General features: G+C 47.0%; 1 non-coding gene across 1 annotated transcript; it reads left to right on the forward strand.

Moving 5' to 3' along the window:
* Nucleotides 1–6,755: 6,755 nt before the first annotated feature.
* Nucleotides 6,756–6,828, forward strand: TRNAG-ACC (transfer RNA glycine (anticodon ACC)). The gene has a single exon. It is a non-coding gene; the product is annotated as a tRNA-Gly (tRNA).
* Nucleotides 6,829–7,438: the final 610 nt, after the last annotated feature.

Raw genomic sequence — 7,438 nt, forward strand, 5'->3', positions numbered from 1 at the left:
GTGCCTCATTTGCATAAACGGTTAGCACGTCCATGCAAGGCAGCGGTGGGAGGAGTCAGGTGATGTCATCGGCGGCAGTGGGAGGAGCCAAGTGATGATATCTGGCAGCAGCGTCAGTTGGTCCTCAGACTGCGATAGAGATTGGAGGTAGAAGGACGGAGTTTTGTATTCTCTGCAGTTTTTGCTCATTATTTGATAACAGAATAATGTGTCTGTTTCGGATGATGAACGTTTGTCAGATACGGAACCTTCTGAACACCAACAAAGAAGGAAATATAATTGTCATGCTGGGACTCTGGATGTTCCAGCACCTGAAATTCCCACCAAGCTTCGCTATTGGTTAGTAATATTTATAAATTTTAATATATATATATATATATATATATATATATATATATATATATATATATATATATATATTAAATATATATATTATATATATATATATATATATATATATATATGTGGGGGGGGTGACATGCGGGGTGATATATGTGTGTATTTATATATATATATATATATATATATATATATATATATATATATATATATATATATATATACTGTATATACTCGTGTATAAGCCGAGCCTCGGATTACTCCAGTCAAGCACTTTTCTGCAGCATAGAATGACATTTTCCATACCTACTTTAGGGCCCCGTATCTCTGGGCCACTTGGTGCTAGGAGCACCAAATTTGGTGTGCAAACACAGTGGAACGAGCACTACAACGTGCAACAAAGCTGGGGCTCCTAGCACTAAGTGGCCCCGAGGTACGGGGCCCCAAATTTGGTCAACTGTGTCCATCTGCAGCAATGTAATTTCCAGAGACCCCAAATGTTGGCTGCAGATAGGGGGCTTCTAGGGACCCTTAACTGCCGAGTTTGAAATTTCGGGGGACTTATTGCTGCAAATGGGCATTGTTCATCTCGGCTTATACTCAAGTCAATACGTTTTCCTAGTTTTTTGTCGTAAAATCAGGTACCTCGGCTTATACTCCCGTATATACAGTATATATATTTATGTGGGGGGAGGGGTGACATGCGTTGTAATATAATATACACACAGTGGGGCTTCAACTAATGATTATTTTCATAAGCAATTAGTTGGCTGATTATAGTTTAGATTAATTAATTAATGACCTTAAAATTTGTGGTGTATAATTTAGTTAATATGTAAAGTTTTTAAAAAAGGTCATTTTTTTTCTTAAATATCTCTATACAATAATAAATATAATTAACCAACTATATGATTAGAGAGCAAAATCTCCAATCCACTCTGAGAATACCAGATAGAGGAGATATATACTGTATGTACTATTAGAGGAGATATATACTGTATGTACTATTAGAGGAGATATATGCTGTGTCCCCATCAAATTCCTCCATCAAATTCCTAGACGGCGGGTGTCCCCATCAGATTCCCCCCACAGCAGGTGTCCCCCATCAGATTCCCTCCACAGTGGGTGTCCCCATCAGATCCCTCCACAGCAGGTGTCCCCCATCAGATTTCCTCCACAGTGGGTGTCCCCCATCAGATTCCCCCACAGCAGGTGTCCCCATCAGATTCCCCCCACAGCAGGTATTCCCATCAGATTCCCCCCACAGCAGGTGCCATCAGATTCCCCCCACAGCGGGTGTCCCCATCAGATCCCTCCACAGCAGGTGTCCCCATCAGATCCCTCCACAGCAGGTGTCCCCATCAGATTCCTTGTTCTGAAACGAAGGACCTCCAGGGACTGGAGAACCACCATATTGTCCATGGATGGTAAACATAGAACAAATCATGTAACATAAGATTCTAATGATGCAGATGACATTCACTTTTATATGTAAAAGAATAACATTTAAATGTCCACAGATTCTGTCTAACATTAATAAATGATCTGACCATTTTTTCTCTCTTTAGGTGGAAATGATGAATCCCTTAACCTCAGGGAACCGACCATACGAGTTCCATATACCAGCAAGAGCGAGAAAATCGCAACAACCATGGAGGACAAGGAGATTGAAGCCCCTCCATCAAGCATGGAGGACAAGGAGATTGAAGTCCCTCCATCAAGCATGGAGGGCAAGGAGATTGAAGCCCCTCCATCAGTCATGGAGGGCAAGGAGATTGAAGCCCCTCCATCAAGCATGGAGGGCAAGGAGATTGAAGCCCCTCCATCAAGCATGGAGGGCAAGGAGATTGAAGCCCCTCCATCAGTCATGGAGGGCAAGAAGATTGAAGTCACTCCATCAAGCATGGAGGACAAAGAGGTCGAAGTCACTCCATCAGTCACGGAGGACAAGGAGATTGACTCAACGACTTCCATTCACAATCAAATGTCTTGGTGTTCTCCAACACCTAGCAGCACCACAAACCATTGGACATCTCTATCAGTCCCATGTAGTGGTGACATAATGGAGAAGTCATGTAAGCTATCCATGGAAAACTTCACTTTCCATGGAATTCTTGGACAGGGGGCTTCCGGGAAGGTAATGTTGGCCTCCCATCCTGCCACTACTAATAAGCTGGCAGTGAAGTTCATTAAGAAAAGGAAAGTACTCAATGATGCTGTACATAGTATCTTTACAGAGGTTGATGTGCTGCAACAAACCGGAGGAAGTCCATATATTACACATCTGTATGGAGCATTCCAAACAAAGGTAAGTGTCCTTTTATCTTTCCATTTCTTTCATCTTCTGAGAGGAGATCCCACACTGCATTGTGTGCGTATTTCTTCCTCCACCAAAGGGAAATTTTCAATGTCTACAATGTAACCTTTCTCTCTTCTTTTCTCACAGACTTATCTGGCCATTGTACTGGAGCACTTGAATGGCGGGAACCTCCAGGAACTGATCGATGTTGCTCCATTTGATGTCCAAATCTTAAGGTAAGTATAATGACTGGGACACGCTGCAGTCAGGGGTGGCTGACCACTGAACCTGTCCATCCATACACATATATACTATATATCACTTTGATTTGTAAGGATTTTCAGTTCTAATGCATATTTTTCTTTTTCCATCAGATATCTCACCGCGGAACTTGTGTGCGGCCTGCAGTACCTGCATTCTTCTGGGGTTGTCCACAGAGATATCAAGCCGGAGAACATCTTACTGGACCGCAATGGCTACATCAGAATTGCGGATTTCAGCTTGGCCGCAACGAACGTCTCATCTTCTAGGAGGATTAAAGGATGTGTGGGGACACTAACTTATATGGCCCCAGAGGTAAGATAAAGATTCCTCCATCACCTATGCCAGCATGGCGTCACCTCTATCCTTAGCCTGGATAACCTGACAAGCTTATGCTCATCTTCTCTCTCTATTATGTTTCTACAGGTCTTCCGGCGCCAGGAATACTATTCAATGGCTGACTATTACTCCCTGGGAGTAACAATATACAAGATGGCCACGGGAAAACATCCATTCTACACCGACCAGAAGAGCCCTTATGGGTTGCAGGTGGCGATGAATATCAAGCCGCCTCGTTATCCAGAGGACATGGACACTGACCTCAAAGACCTCATTGACCGAGTAAGTAGACAGCATTTCCTTGAACCCGCCATTGAGAACAAATCATGGCAGTTGGAGATTTAATGGAAAGATGACTTTTAGTACATCCCTAAGAACAATGAAAGGGTTAGTTCACAATTTCCAGAAAAACGTCCTATGCAGGTCGGAGTCATCTGTAGATAAACACAAAATGTGTCACTGTGACTAAAGCTAGATAATGCCCTTACTATAGGTGTAGGCCTTTTATGTACCACAAGAAGCCTGACCTGAAAACTCCCAAGACGTTGCTAGGATGTTGCTAAGTAGGGCCCAGACATTACTTGTAACCTGCACCATCACAGGAGCGAGCTCAGAGCTCAGACTTCTCATTGTTTCAGTGTTCTAATTGTATTTTCTTTTTCTTTACAGCTCCTCTGTAAAAGCCAAAATCTGCGATCATACCTAGTACAAGACCTCAGGGGGCACCCATTCTTTAAAGGCATCAACTGGAAGGACGTGGAGACAAGAAAGACACGGGCGACACTGGATTCACCATCTGTAAGTATACCAATCAGTGAGGATCCTGAGTAAATCTGGCGGGGAGGGGGGGTATTTCCATGGCCGGAATTCTTTTAACAGAATTTTCACATCCTTCTATGATTTTGATATAGACAGATTCTTGTGAAGGATGAGTTAGTGCAATGTAATGCTTCTTATGACCAATAGAGGAGGCTGAATGAGCCTGCTTGGGGTACTTTTCCACACACTGGGTCGTTGGGGTTCACCAAGCTTTGTTACCATCGATCAGGAATATTAATGAAGGACTTTTTCTCTTTCCAGATTCTGCTTGAAGTACCGGATAGAATAATAAAAGTGTCTGAATTTCTGTGCACAGAAGAACGGGACAAACCGATAAACCAAGAGGAAGAGGATCACTTCTGGGACTTCAGCTATGTCAGTGAGAGTCTGCAACTACGATCGCTGTCCTTTCCAACATCATCGGAGGACGGCAAGACCAGGCAACAACCGGAATCCACCTCTAGAACATCATCAATGGCAGACCATGAAACTCTACTGAGAGAGTGGCAGCTGTTCTATGAGGCTGAGACTGGACAACAACCAGTGTCCTCTCCAACACCATCATTGGCGGATTACGAAGCTCTAGAGAGAGAGTGGCAGCTGTTCTATGAGGCTGAGACTGGACAACAACCAGTGTCCTCCTCTCCAACACCATCATTGGCGGATTTCAAAGCTCTAGAGAGAGAGTGTCAGCTGTTCGATGAGGCTGAGACTGGGCAACAGCCAGTTTCCTCCTCTCCAACACTATCATTGGCGGTCCACGAAGCTCTAGAGAGAGAGTGGCAGATATACTATGAGGCTGAGACTGGGCAACAACCAGTGTCCTCCTCTCCAACACCATCATTGGAGGAATACGAAGCTCTAGAGAGAGAGTGTCAGCTGTTCTATGAGGCTGAGACTGGGCAACAACCAGTGTCCTCCTCTTCAACACTATCATTGGCGGTCCACGAAGCTCTAGAGAGAGAGTGGCAGATATACTACGAGGCTGAGACTGGGCAACAACCAGTGTCCTCCTCTCCAACACTATCATTGGCGGTCCACGAAGCTCTAGAGAGAGAGTGGCAGATATACTATGAGGCTGAGACTGGACAACAACCAGTGTCCTCTCCAACGACATCATTGGCGGATTTCGAAGCTCTAGAGAGAGAGTGTCAGCTGTTCGATGAGGCTGAGACTGGGCAACAGCCAGTGTCCTCTCCAACGACATCATTGGCGGATTTCGAAGCTCTAGAGAGAGAGTGTCAGCTGTTCTATGAGGCTGAGACTGAACAACAACCCGTGTCCTCCTCTTCAACACTATCATTGGCGGTCCACGAAGCTCTAGAGAGAGAGTGGCAGATATACTATGAGGCTGAGACTGGGCAACAACCAGTGTCCTCTCCAACGACATCATTGGAGGAATACGAAGCTCTAGAGAGAGAGTGTCAGCTGTTCTATGAGGCTGAGACGGAACAACAACCCGTGTCCTCCTCTTCAACACTATCATTGGCGGTCCACGAAGCTCTAGAGAGAGAGTGGCAGATATACTATGAGGCTGAGACTGGGCAACAACCAGTGTCCTCTCCAACGACATCATTGGCGGATTTCGAAGCTCTAGAGAGAGAGTGTCAGCTGCTCTATGAGGCTGAGACTGAACAACAACCCGTGTCCTCCTCTTCAACACTATCATTGGCGGTCCACGAAGCTCTAGAGAGAGAGTGGCAGATATACTATGAGGCTGAGACTGGGCAACAACCAACGTCCTCCTCTTCAATATCATCATTGGTGGACCATGAACGTCTACAGAGAGACCGGTAGCTGCTCTATGAGGTTGGGACAAGGAAACGGGGACCTAGGGGGCCTAGGGGGCTAGGCTTTCTCTCTTTCTTCCTCCATCCCCCTCCAGGGCAGCACACTGGTGTAGTAGGCGGCACAGTGGTATAGTGGGCGGTACAATGGTGTAGTGGGCGGCACAGTGGTGTAGTGGTTAGCACTATCACCTAGCAGCAATAGAGTCGCTGGTTCAATTCCAAACCACGATTCCATCTGCCTGGAGTTTGCATGTTCTCCCTGTGCCAGCGTGGGTTTCCTCCGGGTACTCCGGTTTCCTCCCACACTCCAAAGACATGCTCTTTTTCCTTCTCCCTCCACCCCCCTCTCTCTCTCTCTCTTTCTCCAAGAGGGTGGAGGGAGAAAGGGAGAGGGGGGATGGAGAAAGAAAGAGGGGGGGTTGGAGGGAGAAGGAAAGAGGGGGGTCTTTCCTTCTCCCTCCAACCCCCTCTCTTTCTTTCTCCATCCCCCCTCTTTCCCTCCCCCATTACCACCCCCCTTTTTCTCTCTCTTTCTCCAAGAGGGTGGAGGGAGAAAGGGAGAGGGGGGATGGAGAAAGAAAGAGGGGGTTGGAGGGAGAAGGAAAGAGGGGGGTCTTTCCTTCTCCCCCCCAACCCCCTCTCTTTCTTTCTCCATCCCCCCTCTTTCCCTCCCCCTTCCCCCCCGTCCCCACCCCCCCTTTCATTCTCCATCTCCCCCTCTCTCCCTCCCCCTCTCCCTCCACCCCCCCTCACCCCTCCATCCCCCCTCCTGCTTCTCCCCTACCCCTCCATCCCCCCTCCTGCTTCTCCCCTACCCCATGGACGTCCAGCATCATCTAGTCCAGCATCATCTAGTCCAGCCATTCTCCACCACACCACATGACCAGACATGGGGGGTGACCTGGATAGTTTCTGTAGTGTAGAGGTCATCACGTTTGCCTACCAGGCGAAAGGTCCCCGGTTCAAATCCGGGCAGAAACACATCACCCCCCAGTGCTGTATAAGGTGGAAGAGGATGTCTGAATTCCCCCCCCCGCCATGTGTCTTTTCCGGTAATAAGGTTTCAGGCCTGTAAACTCCCCCCCATCTACCAGGCCTGAGAACACCTCGCCCTCCCATCCCCCTCATTCCTCTTCCCCATCACATTAGGGCGGCACAGTAGTGTAGTGGTTAGCACTCTCGTCTAGCAGTAAGAAGGGTCGCTGGTTTGAATCCCAACCATGACACTACCTGCCTGGAGTTTGCATGTTCTCCCTGTGCCTGCGTGGGTTTCCTCCCACACTACAAAGAAATGCAGGTAGGTTAATTGGCTTCTGTCCAAAATTTGCCCCTAGTATATGAATGGGGACCTTGGATTGTGGCTCCTTGAGGGTAAGGACCGATGTGAGTGTGCAATGTACAGGGATAGGGACAATTGTAGACACTCACTCAGGTTGAACTTGATGGACTGGTGTCTTTATCCAACCTTACTAACTATGTAACTATCACACCTATTGAAATGTCTTAAACAGTGGTCATGTCCAAGATGGCCACCTGAGCGGCTGCGTACTTCAGAGCTCTGCTGGCAGGGACTACTAATATCCTCTTGTGA

Source organism: Lithobates pipiens, unplaced genomic scaffold, assembly GCF_037356315.1.
Source record: "Lithobates pipiens isolate NorthernLeopardFrog02 unplaced genomic scaffold, aLitPip1_a1.2 Scaffold_18, whole genome shotgun sequence".
Classification (NCBI taxonomy): Eukaryota; Metazoa; Chordata; class Amphibia; order Anura; family Ranidae; genus Lithobates; species Lithobates pipiens.